At 39.1% G+C, this 19899-nt stretch overlaps 1 long non-coding RNA gene and 1 pseudogene across 1 annotated transcript in view; one reads left to right on the forward strand and one right to left on the reverse strand.

Annotated features, from left to right (window-relative positions):
* The window catches only part of LOC144615688 (uncharacterized), a 35535-nt gene extending 25382 nt beyond the window's left edge, over nucleotides 1–10153 (reverse strand). Inside the window, exons 1-2 of the long non-coding RNA XR_013554138.2 lie at nucleotides 9260–10153; nucleotides 9116–9174 (exon numbers count right to left, since the gene is read on the reverse strand). This is a non-coding gene — a long non-coding RNA (uncharacterized LOC144615688). The remainder of the gene's footprint in view (nucleotides 1–9115; nucleotides 9175–9259) is intronic.
* Nucleotides 4633–7546, forward strand: LOC132675854 (heterogeneous nuclear ribonucleoprotein A1-like; annotated as a pseudogene).
* Nucleotides 10154–19899: the final 9746 nt, after the last annotated feature.

The raw sequence follows: 19899 nt of genomic DNA on the forward strand, positions 1-19899 counted from the left end.
TGGGGGGTGGAGTCAGAAAAATGGCAGCTGAGATTACATGGACTAATTGCTTACATTTTATTGAGGGGAAGGGAGAGACACAGAGAGACAGAGAGACAGAGACAGAGAGGGAGAGAGATTAGTTAATTAAGCTGTCTTATACCAGTTTGGAAAATTCATGGAAAGGATGAATTCATGGAAAAATAACGGGTACTGTGAGTGGCCCAATCCAGTGACAGCACAACCTTGCATGAGGGAGAACAGGCGTATGGGTGCATGTATGTTTATGGGAGCAGGCACTGTCATTACCAGCCACACCCAGGAGAACTCCATGGTAGGGGAAGAGTTGTTCATCAGAAGAATACTGAACAGACAAAAGCAAGGCATGTGCATGACAGAGGGACATTAGGAAAAGCCTCTAAGAGAGGTACTTTTTTGGCCCCATCTACAGCCCAGTGGGATACAGATGCAATAACAACGGACACCGGATTGATGGTGTCAGTTCCAATGCTGATGCTTACAAGCTGTGTGATCGCCTAAACACTAACCATTCTGAGCCTGTTTCTTCATCTGTCAAATCAGGACGGTTCTATCAACTTTCTAGGGCTGTAGTAATGATAAATGTTATAACCATCCACATATTTTTGCTGTCCTCGGATTTTGCTGAATAGAGCTGCTCCAAAAAAATAGGACATTGGCAGCTGACTTCATTATATAGAGATCTTTGTTGCACTCGAGTATAAAGCTTTATTCTTGGGTATTAAATATTAAATCATCAGTGCTAAGAACAATAGTGAATGAAAATACTCCCAACATATAATGTATATTTAATTATTATTTCATTTTTGATACATTTTCATCGAGGTCTTTTTGTAGTGGTAGTCAATCCTTTTAATACATATTCATCTTCATTTGAGAGCAAGAGCAGATTCATTGGTTTCCAATACTGTATTTTTAAAAGGGCATATTTTTAAGCACCAGTGATTTTCTTTAAAAGTCTCTTTTGAGCTTCCAGAACATTGTTATTTTCAATTGGAATTAGAGAACATTTCTGACATATTTCAAACAATTTCACCAAACAAGGATGCAAACGCATGTACTATATTAAGGAAAAATACAAATGGGAACAGGCCTTTCTGAACAACAGGTAATGATATTTCAAGGACGATGCAGAACCATTCATTTCCAATACTCTCATTACCATTCCCAGCAACAGGCATATACGTCTCGCAATTCCTGTGTAGTTCTGTTAATCTCTCTACACAATATTCAATTTTCTTACAACGATTCAGCTGATTTATTATTTCTCTCTTGCGTTTTAACTGCTAAAGATGCAATGTAACCCCATAAATTTGCTTCAGTCTCTTAGCTTCGATACCCAAGGTCATTAATACCTCCAAAATATCCTTTGCTTACCTCACTCCTTTAAATGTGCTCTTTCTTGCCCAATGAGCTGTTACATAATTACATGGTACCAGTAACAATATCATCTTGTTTTTATAGTTTTATGATTAAGGATATAAAAATGAACTGAATTGAAGAAAATGTTAAAAGATATTTGCAAAATATAAGAGATTGCTACCATAGTTTATCACATATAAATGATATAGTATGTATACATTTAAAATTGGATTTTCTTAGTATATAGTTTAAAAATGTGTTCAAGTAAAATGTGCTATATTAAAGTTTGACCTGATGGTTCTATATACATGGAATATGTCTTTCTTAGCGAAGGGTTAAAATAATTATGAAACATTTATTCCTTCCCCAATTATAACCAGTTGTTTTCTATTAAATACTTTCATCTAAAGTTATAGTGCTTGAGAAAAAATTTTAAATGGGACCAGCTCCCACACCATACAATTTTCAACCTGCTTACAGCTCAAAATATATTGGGGAGCGGTTACGGTAACCAAGTGTCCCAGTTTTTTCAGGACTGAGGGGGTTCTAGGAATGTCAGGCTTTCAGGGGTAAATCCAGAAAAATCTCAGGCAAATTGGGAAGAGTTGGTCTCCCTATTAGTAGTTTGGTTTCAGTTCTCCATCCCTATCTCTCTGTATCCACATTTTTGCCATGACCTTACTGTGGACAAAGAATCCTTTCTTGCCCCTTGACTCTGGGCTTGGCCATGTGACTTGTCTGGGCAAAAACATATGGGTAGTAGTGACAGGGCCTCATCCAAGGTTTCAAAGGCCCAATGTGTTTCTCGTTTCTCTCTGTGTCTCTGCAATAGGCCCTAACTAGCTCACTGGCCCAAGAAGGATGAGAGACGAAGCACTGAATGAGTCCAGCTGACACATGGACCAGAAGCAAGAAGCAGAGTTGCCCAGACAAACCCAGCCAAGACCAGGAGAATCCCAAGCAACCAGCACATGCAGGAGTAAAACATGCTTACTTTTATAATGCCACTGAGATTTTATGGTTACTTGCTATACGTAATTATTACAACAAAAGCTAATTGATACAGGTGGCAACACATATTAATTCAATAAGTATTAATTGTCCTCCTATGTACCAGGCACCGGGGATTCAATGACTAGCAAGATAGGCAGAATTCTTATTCTCATGGAACTTGTAGACCATTGCAGTGGTCCTGTGAGACCCTTTCAGGAAGGTCTGCAAGGTCAAAATGATTTTCATAATCATACCAAAACATGATCTGCTTTTTCTCCTTTTTCACTGTGTTGACATTTGCACTGATGATACAAAGACAATGGTGGGTACAGCTGATGGTACCTTAACACAAACCAAGGCAGAGGACCAAGCTGAGGATACAGTTATTATATTCACCCCCATTAGGCCACTTACAGTTAAAAAAAAATACCAGTTTCCCTTATGAATGTTCTTGATGAGGCAGTAAAACTTATTGATTCAATTAAATCTTCACCCTTGAGATGAATACCTTTTTCAGAGTGTGACACCACAGAAATACACATAAAGCTCTTCTCCTAGGTACTAACATGATGTAGTAGTCAATCAATGGTTGAAAACTGGTTACTCATTTAGATGGAAAAGCCAAATCCCTACCTTGCAACATACCCCAAAACAGGACCAATTGTCCTTGAAGATTTAAATACAACAATAAAACAATACCAGAAGAAAACGTACAAAGATATATTTTTATAGCTCTGACTCAGGACACTTATTTCTCAGCAATACACAAAGGTCAGAAAACACAGGGGACTTCAGTTTTGCCTTTATATATTTTAGCACTGTTTTAATTTCTACGAGAATTTTTAATAATAAAAATAATAAAATTAACCCTATGAAGTAAACAAGTCGATGTCAGCATTTTTCTTAACAAATTATAACAGGTTTCACTGATGTCATATGAAGAAGGAGCAAATCTTAAACACAATTCCTAAACAACTGATCACAGTTTAATGGTGAATCTTATCGGAAAATGAGTATAGGCAATGTGAGACTCTTCACACTGTTGTCCAAAGCCAGCATTGGATCCCCTTGAGAGTAATGGCCCATTATGTAAACTATATAATTTCCCTAATATTTCAGAGGGCTAGGATTTTTTAAAGTCCATGACAGTTTATTAAAACCAAAATCAGAGAGAGTAAACACAATCTCACAATGTTCTGGTTGCAACAGTCAATTGTTAACAGCTACCCTTAATATCTTTCAGACCTGAAGTGTCTTATTCCTGGATTATGGCGCCAAACCCTATGGTTTCCAATTAATTCTTATTAAAGAACCATGCAAAGATTGCTTTTTAAGTGGTAGCCCACAAAAATGGGAAGGATATGAGTCAGGTTCTTAGGTCTTCACAGGGCCTCTGTTAGCACACTCCATGTGCCATTATCGGAATTAGCAAAAGACATCCCTCCCGGCAGACAAATTAGAAAAAGACTCTTCCTCTAGATGGAAGAATTAGAAAAAGACATTCCTTCCAATAGAGCATTAGCTAGATTTCCATGTCCCTTAGCTCCTGTGGCTGAAAGCCTTTTGGGACGGTACAGCCTGGCCAGCTGTGTGCTATGGCCCTGCATCTTCACAGCATAAACTCTGGTTCTGGCTGTCTGGTCACAGAATTAAACTTTAATGAAGCAATAATAGAGAATACGCATACATGTTGTACAATTCCTTCTTGAGTTACTTGGGACACAAGGCTCATTTGGACATGTAGTTTGAGACAGAATGCTAAAGGGACATAATCTGAAAGCTTGATCTTGTATTATGTGCAAGTGGGGATCAGCAAATAAGGGTCCCTGGGCCAAATGTGGCCCACCGCCAGTTTTTGTAAATAAAGATTTATTGGAACATACCCACATTCATCCACGTACTGTCTATGGCTGCTTTCACTCAACAACGGCACAGTTGTGTAGTTGGAAGAGAGACGGCATAGCTCACAAAGCTTAAAATATTAACTACCTGGGCCTTTAGAGGAAAAATTTGCCAATCTCGGTATGAGATCACCAAATGGCACAATCTCCATCATACTATGCCAGCCTTTGTCTAAATGTCTTCAGTGAATTACAATTCAATGTTAGTCCCTCAGCATGTAAAAATGGTTCCTATAATAAATATCCATGTCTACCAAATTTCTACATATGAAAAACATCTTTTCAAATGATAATTTAGCCTTTCTGCCTGTGGATGCCACCAAGGAAGCGTCATTAAAGTCTCCCTTCCCCCACCAGCATGTCTAAGCCAGAGTCCCCCAAAGAGCCCGAACAGCTGCAAAAGCTCTTCCTTGGAAGTTCGAGCTTTGAAACAACTGATGAGAGTCTGAGGGGCCGTTCTGAGCAATGGGGAACGCTCACGGACTGTGTGGTAATGAGAGATCTGGGTTGGTCCCGTAAGCCACTGTGGAAGAGGTGGATGCAGCCATGAAAGCAAGGCCACACAAGGTGGATGGGAGAGGTGTGGAACCAGAGGGCTGCCTCAGGTAAGAATTCTCAAAGGCCTGTTTGCCCACTTAACTGTGAAAAATATTTCTGTTGGTGGCATTAAAGAAGACACCAAAGAACATTATCTGAGAGATTATTTTGAACAGTATGGGGAAATTGAAGTGGTTGAAATTAGGAGTGAGGCAGTGGCAAGAAGAGAGGTTTTGCTTTCGTAACATTTGATGACCATGACTGTACACAAGAATGCCATTCAGAAATACCAGATTGTCCTGAAAGGCTCCACCAAAAAAACTGACAGAACTGATAGATGAATTCAGCAAAGTCGCAGGATATAAAATCAACATAAAGAAATTGATTGCATTTCTATACACCAATAATGAAACAGCAGAAAGAGAAATCAAGGTATCAATCCCATCTACAATTGTACAAAAAACCATAAAATACATAAGGAATAAAGCTAACTAAAGAAATAAAAGATCTGTATGCTGAAAACTATAGAAAGCTTATGAAAGAAAGTGAAGAAGACATACAGAAATGGAAAAACAGTCCATGCTCATGGATTGGAAGAAAAAACATTGCTAAAATGTCAATACTGCCCAAAGCAATCTACACATTCAGTATAATCTCTATCAAAATAACACCAGCATTCTTTACAGAGTTAGAACCAATAGTTTTAAATTTTGTTCGGGACCAGAAAAGACCCCGAATAGCCAAAGCAATCCTGAAAAAGAAAACCAAAGCTGGAGGCATCACAATTCCAGACTTCAAGCTGTGTTACAAAGCTGTAATCAACAAGACAGTATGGTACTGGCACAAAAACAGACACAAACATCAGCAGAACAGAAGAGAGAACCCAGAAATAGACCCACAAATGTATGGCCAACCAGTCTTAAAGGAAGAAAGAGCATCCAATGGAAAGAACACAGACTGTTCAGCAAATGATGCTGGGAAAACAGGATGGTGACATGTGGAAGAATGAACCTGGACCACTTTCTCACACCATACACAAAAATAAACTCAAAATGGATGCAAGAGCTAAATGTGAGACAGCAAACTATCAAACTCCTAGAGGAGAACACAGGCAACAACCTCTTTGACCTCGGCCGCAGCAACTTACCAGACATGTCTCCAGAGGCAAGGGAAATAAAAGTAAAAATGAACCAATGTTGACCTTGTGAAGAAAAAAGCTTCTGTACAGAGAAGGAAACAATCGACAAAACTAAGTGCAATCTGCAGAATAGGAAAATATATTTGCAAATGACATACTGGATAAAGGGTTACTATGTAAAATCTATAAAGAAATTAGCAAACTCAACACTCAACAAACAAATAATCCAGTGGAGAAATGGGTAAAAGACACAAACAGACACTTTTCCAAAAAAGACATCCAGATGGCTGACAGGCACATGAAGAGATGCTCAACATCACTCATCCTCAGGAAAATCCAAATCAAAACCACAAAAAGATATCACCTCACAACTGTCAGAATGGCTAAAAGTAACAACTCAGGAAACAACAGATGTTGGTGAGGATGGAGAGAAAGGGGAACACTTTTGCACTGCTGGTGGGAATGCAAACTGGTGTAGCCACTCTGGAAAACAGTATGGAGGTTCCTCAAAAAATTAAAAATAGATAAATACTAGGTATTTATCCAAAGGATACAAATGCTGATTTGAAGGGGCACATGCACCCTATTGTTTATAACAGCATTGTCCACAATAGCCATATTATGGGAAGAACCCAAATGCCCATCAACTGATGAATGGATAAAGAAGATGTGGTTTAGATTTACACAATGAAATATTACTCATTAATCAAAAAGAATGAAATCTAGCCATTTGCGACAACATGGATGGAACTAGAGTGTATTATGCTAAGTGAAATAAGACAGAGAAGATAAATATCATATGATCTCATTCATATGTGGTATTTAAGAAACAGAACAGATGAACATAGGAGAAGCAAAGGAAAAATAAGATAAAAACAGAAGGAGGCAAACCATAAGAGACTCAAATACAGAGAATCAACTAAAAGTTACTAAAGGGGGTGTTGGGTGGCAGGATGGGCTGTATGGGTGAAGGGCATTAAGGAGGGCACTTGTTGGGATGAGCACTGGGTATTATATGTAAGTGATGAATCACTAAATTCTACTCCTGAAACTATTATTACACTATATGTTAACTAACTTGGATTTAAATAAAATTAAAAACAACAACAACAACAACAACAATACCCTAAAATACCAGATTGTAAATGGCCACAACTATGACCTAAGGAAAGCCCTATCTAAGCAACAGATGGCTAGTGCTCCATCCAGCCAAAGAGGTCAGAGTGGTTCTGGAAACTTTGGTGGTGGTCGTGGAGGTGGTTTTGGTGGGAATGACAACCTTGGTCATGGAGGAAATTTCAGTGGGCAAGGTGGCTTTGGTAGCAGTTGAGTTGGTGGTGGATATGGCAACAACACGGACAGCTATGATCGATTTGGTAACGATGGAAGCAACTTTGGAGGTGGTGGAAGCTAATAATGACTTTGGCGATTATAGCAATCACTCTTCAAATTCTGGACCCATGAGAGGAGGAAATTTTGGAGGCAGAAGCCCTGGCCCCTATGGTGACGGAGGCCAATACTTTGCCAAGCCACGTAACCAGGTGGCTAATGCAGTTCCAGGAGCAGCAGTAGCTATGGAAGTGGTAGAAGGTTTTAATTACTGTCAGGAAACAAAGCTTAGCAGGAGAGAAGAGCCAGAGAAGTGACAGGGAAGCTACAGGTTACAACACTTTTGTGAACTCAGCCAAGCACAGTGGGGGCAGGGCCTAATTGCTACAAAGAAGACATGTTTTAGACAATACTCATGTTCATGGGCAGAAAACTCAAGGACTGTATTCATGACTAATTGTACAACAGGTTATTTTAGTTTCCATTCTGTGAAAAGTGTAAAGCATTCCAACAAAGCATTTTAATACAGATTTTTTTTCACTCATGCTGTTGATTGCTAAATGGACTAGTCTGATCACAACACTGTGTCTTTTTATAAATCAATCAATCAATCAATCAATCAATAAAATTAGCCTCAAATGCAGTTCAGCTTCAAGGATTCCATGAAACTAACTAGATTTCTACAAAACCAAAGATTAAGTAAGGCAATATTCATTTGATAACTAGCATTTCTCACTAAAGAACTCAGTTCAGAAACTCCTCCATCAGATCATGAAAGGAAAAAGACTACCTTTGCAAATGAGCTCATTCTTTGACTTTTTAAGAGGAAAACAACCAATGTACTCTTCAATTTCCTCTCTTCCTTGGCTACTAGTACAGTCATAGCTTTGTTTAGGACTCACCTAAAGTAATTTCCCACGACTCCCATGCAACACCAGCTCTAAATGATTGTGTATTCTGCTTTCATTTGTCAATGTCTTATTTTGATATTACATTGACTCTATTCCTTTTTTGAAGGGAGGAAGTTTATAAATCATTCATCTTTGTCCAGTACTCCTTCTAACAACAGAATGGTATAGGGAAAGTACATGGGTTTGGTGTCAGCCAGACCAGAGTTCAAATCTTAGCTCTGCCCTTACTAGCACAGGGCCCTTAGACAATTTATTCAAGCTCTCTGAGCCTCAGTTTCTTCATGAATAAACCGATACAATAATAATTATCTTGCAAGGTTGCCAGGAGAATTAGAATGTTACGCACAGTGACTTTGAGATTATATTATACCATACGTTCCTACTTAGTGTGTTTATGATATTAAATATTTATTCATTTTTACTTAAAACATCTAGAATTTGAGAGAGCTCTGAAAGGGGATCACATACCCACTCACTTACTCCAGCATAATGTTACAGAACTTTCTCACAGCATCTTTGACAATAAAATGATGTCAGCATCATATTAAAAATTATAAAAAATGAAACTATTCCTATTTAATAACCAATAATATTTGTAATTTTCTTTACAAATGTACTCTAGTGGTATCTTTGTTGTAAGATAATCAGAATCACTGAGAGGAGATCTTGAAATTCTATCCTCTGTATCATCATGTTTATGATCCTAAATTTATAGTTGGTAAATGGAATAAACTGATAATTCACTCAAAACATTTTTCTACATAACATTTAATAATTCATCTTGGAAATGACATTGTTTATAACATTACAGCCTCAATTTGCCACTGAATGTTCAAATTATATGGGAGCCAAGTCAAAATGCATCGCATACAAATCATAACAAAAATAACAACTATTATTTTGTCAAGAATTTTGATAGGAATTACCTGAAAAAATGACTACAACAACACACTCATGAGCTTTGTGGTACTTATTACTTCTTATCCTAAAAATAACAAAGAATTAAAATTAGAGACTAGCACAGATAGAAAAAGCAGGAAAAATGTGAAAGAAAAAGAGAACACACTTACCCGCTTCAAAAATCAGCTTTATTTGATTGCAAAAAGCTTTGGGATAAAATAAACCAATCTCAAGTTATTACATGAAAGCAAAATTTTCCTTTCATGGGGTCCCACACTGACCTCACCAAAGAAGAGGGTGTGTTTGACCACCACTTGCTGCTTATCGATTTGAAATGTACAAGCGTATCAAACATTAACGTGCAGGTAGTTGGTCTCTTCTAACCAGATCTGTGGTTGGCACTAAATCAGAATAAGTCCTCAGACGAGAGGACAGCCCTCCTTGGGTGGTCCCTTGCAGAGGCGGCAAGATTCAGAATCCCACATGACCAAACCCATTCCTTGCTTTCAGACAGCCATATTCTGTCCCCATTCCAGGATTATATGGGGCCTCTCTCTTTTCCTTCAGTGCCTCAGCTTGGGCCTCTGGTGGGAATAAAACTTCTTCCTGAGGATGCAGAAGTACCCTCTAGGCCACACCCAGCTCCTGAGGTAGGCCTGCCAGCCTAAATCCAGGTCACCCAGGTACATTTGAATTTTAGATCAACAACCCATAATTTCTCAGTGTGAGTTTGGTCCACAAAGCATTGGGGATATACTTATGCTAAAAAATGTATTCATTGTTGATCTGAAATTTAAATTAAACTGGGCATCTTGTATTTATATGTTTTAGAAAAACCAGCACACCCCTGTTGGAGGGGACACTTTTAGGTGATAACATAGTCATTCTGGCCGCAGTGGGGGTGGGGGGGACCAAAAAACCAGTACTAAAGCAAAACCCAATGACTGAAACAACATGAAACAGAACTTCGAGAGTAGTAAGAAATTTCCTCTAGTATCAACACAAACATTCAACAAAGGCTGAAATGGGTCCCTATGAAAATGACAAAAAACTGTGGTCCAGTTGGTTGCTTGGGAAAGGGGCAGGAGGTAAGAAAAATTCACATTGATCTATATATTCATTAAAAAATTTAAAAAAAAATTTATTTATTTTTGAGAGACAGAGACAGAGCACGAGCAGGGGAGGGGCAGAGAGAGAGGGAGACACAGAATCTAAAACAGGCTCCAGGCTCTGAGCTGTCAGCACAGAGTCTGACGTGGGGCTCGAACTCACGAATCGGGAGATCATGACCTGAGCCGAAGTTGGATGCTTAACTGAGCCACCCAGGCACCACTATATATTCATTTTTAAAAAATATAATACCTTTATTTGAGCTATTACAATATAGCAAAGCTAGTTAATTTATCTCAGTGGCTTTATTCCATTCTGTCACATGGCTACCATCTTCTGGTGATTACCACACAGGATTTCTTGTATTTGCACATTAGCGAACTTCCTTTTGCATAACCCTGTAAATCCAAGTCCCCCACAAGCTCTCTGCTGGTTGAGTGGCTAAGATGACTTGATCAGTGGTAATATTTTTTTTTAACTTTTATTCAGTTTTTGGAGAGACTGAGAAAGAGTGAGCCGGGCGTGGGGCAGAGAGACATGCACACATAGAATCAGAAGGAGGCTCCAGGCTCTGAGCTGTCAGCATAGAACCCAATGTGGGGTTCTAACTCAACAAACCATGAGGTCATGACCTGAGCCGAAGTCGGCTGCTTAACCAACTGAACCACCCAGGTGCCCCAATGGAGGTAACATTTTGAGCATCGTGTTTGTCAAGTGCTTTTTCATGCACCACTCTACAAGATGGGTAGTAATATTTCCATCTCACAAGGAAAAACTAAGACCCAGAGAGAAGAGAGGCTTGGCCCTGGGGTGGGGGTGGGGGTGGGTGGGTTTGGCAATGAAGGCAGAACTGGTCTTTATGTCCCAGAGAAATCTCGCCCTATGGTTTTGTGTGCTACCTCTTCCTTTCTTCTCTAAAGCCCTACAGAGGGATCTGCTCCTCAACAAGCGAATTTTGCCCAATATTTGCAGATGGCCCAGAGATGAAAGTGCGATTCCCAGTGGGGCAGGTGAACATGTAGGGGATCACAGTTGGGACTTGGGTGTGTCTTGCTATTCTTGTTCCCATTCTGCGTTCATTCATCAGTCAGTACTCAATGCTCATCCCCACATACTCAGTGCTTGAGGTCACACCCAATCAGATTTTGTGTTCTCCAGAGTTCTTTGCTCTTCCTTGGGGGATTTAGTGTTTATTTAAGGAGTGCTTCCTTATAAATGCAAAAACATCCTCAAGTCTATCATCCATTGAAAAATTACCCACCACTGTAATGGAAAGCTTCCCTGGGCCACAATTTGTCTAATTGAATATTCAAAAGCCATTTAGAAGTGGGTTTTCTGGTCCACACTTTAAAGAGTCAGTCTAGACCCATTGTTTGTATACTTTTTTTGATTGGTTCACTCTGTTTTATTGTACTGAACTCATTTAAGTGCTTCTGTTTTATAATTGTGTGGGATTTGGGGGTAATTCGTTCAAAGGTGTATACCCTATAAATAAATTATTCTCCTTTTGCTGCTAATGTTTAACTGGTTCTATTGAAAGGGGAAAAAAAGAGAGAGAGCAAAAGACAGCTGAAGACATAGCTTTTGTTAAGGTGAGGAGAAAAAGTACACCCATTCTGCTTAGAAAAGACCTTTAAAAACCCATAGTGATTATACAAAAGGGAGCAAAAGCATTTTAGGGAGAAATGAAATAAATGGTAAACAATCATGCTTCCAACATAGAGAATGCGTCATTTCCTCGTTTAAAAAAAGATGTTAGAAGTCAGAAAAACTGATGCTGGTTGTAAGCAGCAGAGCAGAGGCCGGACTTCTTTCCTGTATTTTGCAGTGTTCATAGACGCCATCCTGTTCAGTAGCTAGCCTTTGAAAAATAACCCTATGAATCAGCTTTTTAAACTCTGAAAACTAAGCAAAGAGAGAGAAAGCTCAGGTCTGTGTAATATGTACCTCAAGCAAATCTGCCTGAAACTTTGTTCATCTGGAGAATATTTACGAAATGCTTTCTTCTGATACCCAAGAACAAAGGCAGATTTCATATCTCTTTTATTTGGAAAGTTGTTTCCAATTGTAAATATCTGTGTGGAAAGAAGAATGGAATCAATATTCTTCATAAATCGTTTTATTTGATGGGTCTCCAATGTACGATTACCCTGGCATGAGGTTACGACAAAGGACATAAATGATATTTCTGATGAAGTTATATGCAAACATCTCACTGCACCAAATTTATGAGATTTACTTAACAAGCTAAAGGCAATTGGGAGAATTAGTATGCTTCTTTGCAGGGGGTAGGTCTGAGCTATTCCTAACAGTGGAGAAACAAAGAGAAATTGTGATCCATGATTTTCAGCAATGAGACCCCTTTTAGTTGACTCATCCAACGTGAAAATGAAATGAAACATCATCTATATTCTGCAGTCAAGAAGATAATTAATGAGCCATTCATTTCTAAATGAAGGCCCAAGGGAATAAAGCAACTTGCCTTGAATTTAAAAAGAGAAAAGTGGTTACATGTTTGAAAGAATACCAAGTCAAAATCACCCTATTAATGTTTGAATTTGAGTTCTTATTCGTTTTTAAATAAGCTGTAACCCTTGCTGAGTGCCTCCGTGGGTGCTACTCGTCAACTGCAATTACCATCTTTAGTAAAGTAGGGAGATCCTGTAATACTTTTCCTTTTGGTGCCTTTGCTATAAGCTTTCCCCTAGACAAAGTCAGACGGACCTCGTCCATGTAGAAGCCCCTCAAATACATGCCACGGCTTCCAGGTGAATCTTTAGACCACCATTCCCCCTTATATTTCAGACAAACAAAAAGCAGCCTGAAACAATGAAGAGATTTAGAAAGAATGTCAACCTCGCAGAATCAGACATCAAGCTTTGGATTCCTTAACCTATCGGTCTCAGTCACTGACCCGGATGATCATTAACGATGACAACAGTTAACATTTATGGAGTACTAACTATGTACTGAGTACTTCACTCGAATCATCTTTGTTAAACCTTACCAGAAACCTTTATGGTAGGGACTCTTATGATTCGGATTTCCCAGGTGTGGAAACTGAGTCTGAGTGAAAATTCCTTGCCCAAGATCACGTCTGAGGATTCAAGAGCCCAAGTTAAAACTCTGCTTCTGTCCAAAAAAAATTAGACAGAAAAAAACTAGAAAATACTCTGCTTTGAGACTGAATAATTTAGGTCTAATAATGTCACCAGCAAGACTCCCACTGACCACCCCCCTTCTTCTTCTTCACAGGAATGTTAGCCTTATCTTTTGTTATTATTATTAATTTATTTATTTTCAAGAGAGGGAGAGACGGAATCTCAGGCAGACTCCGTGCCCAGCGCACAGGCCAACATGAGACTCAGTATTAAGAACCGTGAGATATGGGGCGTCTGGGTGGCTCAGTCAGTTGAGCGCCTGACTTCAGCTCAGGTCATGATCTCACAGTTTGTGAGTTCCAGCCCCATGTCAGGCTCTGTGCTGATGGCTCAGAGCCTGGAGCCTGCTTCGGATTCTGTGTCTTCCTCTCTCTCTGCTCCTCCCCCACTCACATTCTGCCTCTCTCTCTCTCTCTCTCTCTCTAAAAAATAAACATTAAAAAAATTTAAAAAAAAAAAAAAAAAGAAAAGAACTGTGAGATAATGACCTGAGCTGAGATCAAGAGTCTGAAGCTTAACCAGTTGAGCCACTCAGGCACCCCTAACCTTATCTTTTAAAGGCAAACAATAGGAAGACCTCTAGCCAGCCTTGACCAGATTGAGCTTGATCACTGACCACTACCTGTGCAGATGGACCATAGAGTGTCGGGCAGTCACCTCTACCTCATTATATAAGCACAAACCTCATTAACGTAATATATGATGCATGTATATGTATGTTTCATACATACATGTGCACGACCTTATGCCCATCTCTACATGCAATGACAAAACTCACCTTTCTTTATATTCATTCTACCCCAAAATAAAAGGGACCCACTCACCCCTGCTGGGGGAGTCCCAGCTTTGGGAGTTATTCTCCATGATCTCCTTTTTTGCTACAAGTAAAGTTTTCTTTGTGTGACTACTCCATCTGGTATCATCTCTATCTGTAACTCACCAAGAAGTGAACTCACATTAGTGTGGTTACCGTAAGACCTTTCAAAATAATCATGAACTCTGTTAGACCAAATTCTTTGGGATGGTGTCTCCCACTGAACTCCCTGATCCTATGGTTTCAGGGGGGTAAGTCTTTCATCTTGTGGAATCTCTCCCTATTACTGGACAATGTGAAAGGCAAGAAAGGACAGATCTGTAACATAAAGGCACTGAACTACTTTGTCTAAACAGGTCCCGTGCCCTTTTATTCAGTTAACATGCCCATGTTAACACGCCCTTTCATTTCATAATGATTGCTCAAAGAACATTTCCTTTATAAACCATCATCAAATATCTAACAAAAAAACCCTATTAAATTATATTAATTTCTAATTAAATTCAAAACACAGAAATGCTAGAAGTGAGGCACTGTGGGTTGTCCTAGATTCATCATTAATTGTGGAAGTAAGTAGTAACTAGGTGAGGCATATTTCTTCTCTGTGTCAATTTCCTCCTGTAGACAATGAGGATAATAATGCATTTCCTAACTAATATTTGGTAAGTCATTAAAGTGATGCAAAATAGTGGTGAAATATCTGGAATAACAATGGGCTAAAAGGGTAGAAGGCGATATTACATGTAGCATTTTTCTTTTTGGCTTAATTTCTAAGCCAATACTTTGGGGGGAAAAACTTTGGAAACACACCTAGAAGTAACCTCAGATGAATCTCATAAACCACACACTCTTAGAGTCTTTTTTTAAACCTATTGTGTTAAGTAAACTGCATGACCTCTTACTGAAGTAACCTATTACTCCACAAACTACAAAAAACAAAAAACAAAAAACAAAACCTACACACAAACCCCAAAGCTTTTCATACATCACGTGTGCTCTACTTACACAATCTTCTCAAAGGTGCAACTTCTCTTCCAAATTTCTGAGCTGCTATTCTTAAAGTTTTCTGTGTTAAAGGCTACAAAGTCAAACCTCTTTGTCACTCTTAGTTAAAACAACACCCTCTCTGCCACTGTAAGCTTACCTTCTGTATTCTCCAGCAGTGTCTGAGACTCCTGTTTCTTTTTTTTAATTTTTTAAATGTTTATCTTTGAGAGAGAGAGAGAGAGAGAGAGAGAGAGAGAGAGAGAGAGAGAGAATGAGCAGGGGAGGGGCAGAGAGAGAGGGAGACACAGAATCCGAAGCAGGCTCTAGGCTCTGAGCTGTCAGCACAGAGCCCAATGAGGGGCCTGAACCATGAGATCATGACCTGAACTGAAGTCAAAACACTTAACCTTCTGAGCCACCAGGCGCTCCTCCTGTTTTGTTTGTAAGAAATTCAGCCTCTTGTGGGATTCAACTGTCATGGGCATGGAGATGACATCCAGGGCCGTATCCCAAGCTTTCACTCTGCTGACACGTTGAAACTGAAAGTGTGTGTGTGTGTGTGTGTGTGTGTGTGTGTGTGCGCGCGCGCGTGCGCGTTTGCCCCCACACATGCGTGTTTCTTCTTTTTCTCTCCACTCATACTGCCTTAGTTTTTGTTTCCTGAAGTAGTTGATGTGAGATCAAGTGGATTTATCTAGCACATGTTTTCAGGAAGTGGGGGACCTGGGAAGTAAGATGGAGAAGGAAAGAAAGATGATAAAGGAGGTGGCATCAAGCATGTGAGGAAGGAGGACAACTGGGCAGTTCCGGGGGACAGAGTAGAACATGCCCCAAAAAGCTGGAGTATGTACCCACACTCTGCCATCAGCTACAGGCTATTCAGTGGCATTAGCATGAGCTTTATATTCTTAGCCTTATTTTCAGTTCTCTCTCCCTCTTCTCGTCTACTCTGTCATCACTGCCAATGGGTTCTTATCCCTCTACTGGGTCTCAGTTCCACACTTCCTCCTCTTTCCCTTCTGCATCCAGACTCATAAGCCCGTTGGGCAGAGTTCTATGTATCCTTTGAGCTGTAAGCCCCGTCTCTAGTTCCACACTGATGTCACCTTGGCCATGCACTACTGTTCTGACACCATCGACAGAATGTGCTTGTTTTTTTGGTTTTTTTCCCCCTCTTGCTCAAGTGCTGCACTGTTGCTTATTAGAGTAAAGCCAAACCATTTGGCACAATCTTCCCGTTTTACTCACCTTCAATCCAGGTAATCAAATCTATCTGATGCCCTTTGTGTGTCCTGTTTTCTCTCCTTCTGCCCCTTTCTGGCCATACCATGCCATTCTCCCTTTGTTCTCTGTATGTCAGCCCTATTTGTCTTCTTTCAATTCTTAAAAATGTGTTTAAAAACAAAACAAAACACCATCCATCCCAAAATGGATTCACTTATGCTAAGCCAAATAACCAAATAGTGGCTTAATACCTGATCTAACTACAGTTTCAACCTCCCCCATAAATGTAGTATTAACTAGCCAGTCAGGAATCTTCTGGTCAGAACCAAATCAGCAGGGTATCACAGGGGCCCTCTCCACCTACCACAATGGAAGATGAGGTCATCGACCTAGTAAGAACCACTGCCCTTCCCCTTAAGGAAAGGTGACCTTGCCTGAAAGAATCCTTTGTTTTTCTTTCGATAATAACTTCCTTGTCTACCCACCTCCCTAAAAAACCTTCTATTTTAGACAATTCCTTTGAGTATCTCTCTACTTGCTAGATGAGATGTCACCCAACTCATGAATCATTTAATAAAGCCAATTAGATATTCAAATTTACCCAGTTGAATTGTGTTTGTTAACAAATCTGTCATGTCCCTTCTACCTCAGGGCCTTTGCACATGCAATTCCTCCTTGTCTGTAATACTTCTCTCTTCTTCACTTATGAAATCCTCCTCCTTCCTTCCTTTTGAATGGCATTTAGTTAAGCTTTTTCTGACTGATTTCCCCTTACCCAGGCTCCAATCCCTACACCCAAAAGGTCAGATACCCTGCTGCATCTGTGTTTATAGTATCTGTTTTTCTCTTTCATATCCCTTCTCATGATTACAGTTAATTAACTGATGAATTGCATTTGTAATTATCTGCTACTCCTAGTAGGCTGTAAAGTATGTGAGAGCCTATATGGTTCACCCACATACCTCTAACACCTAGCGTGATGTTTGCATATTGCAAGCACTCAACGGATATAAAAGAAGGAATATACACAATCTATACTTTCCAGCCCCGAAGGCTTTGCATTTCTCTGCCTGTGATACCCTTCACTCTCCTCATTTAGATGAAATACTCTATAAACCAGCATGCTCAGTAAACACTGTGGCTAGATCCCTGGACAAGTCATTTGAGAGGGCTCTGTGTAAATAGAAAGGCAAAGGGCAAAATGCGATGAAATCATTATCACCCTTTATCTATAACCAAAGCATCATATTGTATATCATTTTCAAATTAACTACAACGAAACAGGAACATCCTCAGGGACTTGATAGCAAGGCTGGAAGTAGGTCACTCTGTTGAAAAGAAGAGGAGTCTGTGAACTTGTTAAAGCTTTTGTTTACTCCAAAATTTAAGGGAAAATGCATATGGCACTAAGAGAAGTTAGACAGTAGAGCAATGACTTAATGCTTTGGAAACTTAGGGGACAGGTGTGACAGCCTATTGTGTCTCAGAATAAGTGATTTCAACAAAGACATAAAGTATACAAATGGGAAAAGAATTTGATTTCACTTAATTTTATTTGATAGAACTCAACACTTGAACAACTGCTGTTTGCTAGACTATAAGCGTTTTAAAATTCTCCTTTCTCCTTAATGGGTCCCAAAGAGGAATGGATCCATTTGTTCCGTCGCAAATGTTCAATTGCAGATTTGGGGGATAATAAAAGCTCTTGCCTTGCTATTTAATTATTCAGTTGACTGCTAGGAAGATTTAGTTACCCAAATGGGCTTGTAACTCAGAAATGGTAATACATGTTTATTTTAAAAGATAGCCATGTGATTCCAAAAGAAACTCGTGTCAATCCCAATTTTTATTATGGCAGTAACAATTTGACAATTATGTAAAAAGTTGTAAAAAAAAGTTGGCAGTCATCAATTCACTTAGTAGCCCTGAATATATTTTCTGTGAAAAACATTATATTCTTGAAACTTCCACATTGAACACACAGAGTGAATAACTGCATAAAGAGTGACAAGGAGAAGTTTATAAATATAATATTTTTCTATTCAGCAATTACATTTTCAATAAGGAAAGTTTAATGTATATCTGATATTAGATCTACTTGAAAATACATACACATCACTAAGGGAAAATCACATTAAAATAAAGCACCGTATTATCAATTTCTGGTAAAACTTTAAAATGTTGTCATTAATTATGGATGGAACACTTTTCTTGTGGTATATTCCTATTTGTTTGACACCTGGCAAGGCCTGGCCAATTTATTCACTTTCTCTGTGACACAACATTCAGTCCCTGGGGCCATTATTTCTGAGGGAAACCAAGCAACATAATTAGAAGCCTACATGAATGATTCATACTAGAACACTCTGGAACATGCTAGCCAATGGGATATGCTGTGACTAATCTAACTTGATGGCTGAAGCTTCTGTGGTGTCAGAGAGAAGTGATCCATTTACCAGATCCTTGAGATTAGCTAAGCCATTTCCAGCACCTGCAGAACCCCATGGTCTTCCTGAGTGCACAGGAAACATTTGCAACATTATCATGAGGAAGCATTTTCTCAACAGGCGTGTGCCCACACACACACACATGCACGCACACACACACACACACACACACACAGTACTATGGCTGCTTATTTTTGGTACCTCCTAGACACTTAGTAGTGTCTTTACCTTTTAAAAAAATAACCCCTTTTTTATTCTAGAGGCAGCACACTTTATGTTTGTAAAAAAAATTAGTAAACTCATGCAAACAAGTAAAAAAAACTTCTTCCCATCACCCAGAATTAGCGTGTCTTACATTTTAGTGCATATGCTTCTGGATATCTGTATGTGTGCATGTAAATTTGTATTTATATACACACATATTTCTATGTATGTTTTCTTCACCCACATGAGATTATACCCTACATACTATTCTAAAACATAACCGTTGCTCGTCAGTGATCTTTACCTTTCCATTTCAGTACATTTTCTTATGTTATTGAATAGCTAAACCACATACAAATATTCCCAATTAAGCTAAATAATACCTTACAACCGTTTGGTCCTATGCAGGAATCCTATCAAGAAACATATCTGGCTTTTATATCCCTTATGTCTCTTCAATCTGTCACGATTCTCTTTTTATGACTTTGGCTTGCTGAAGACACAGGGCCAGTTTTCCCATGGAATGTTGCACCTTCTAGATTTTTCTGGTTGCTTCTTTGTTGTACTATGTAGCTGATTCCTATACCCCTCGATCTCCTATGAACCTGAAGTTAGATCTAAAGGATTGATGGATTCATGATCAACATTTTTGGCTAAAATATGCCACAGATGATTCTGTACTAAGAAATGCACTCTCCAATGTGGCTAGCTCTCACTAGCCACATGTGGCTATTGAAATTTATGCTTACATTAATTAAAATTGACAATTAAGTTCCTCAGTTGCACTAATCACATTTCAAGCACTCAACAGCCACATGTGGCTAGTGGCTATCATTTGCAGAGTGCAGATATGGGACATTTCC

Source organism: Panthera onca, chromosome A2 (genome assembly GCF_046562875.1).
Source record: "Panthera onca isolate mPanOnc1 chromosome A2, mPanOnc1 haplotype 2, whole genome shotgun sequence".
In the NCBI taxonomy this organism is placed as follows: Eukaryota; Metazoa; Chordata; class Mammalia; order Carnivora; family Felidae; genus Panthera; species Panthera onca.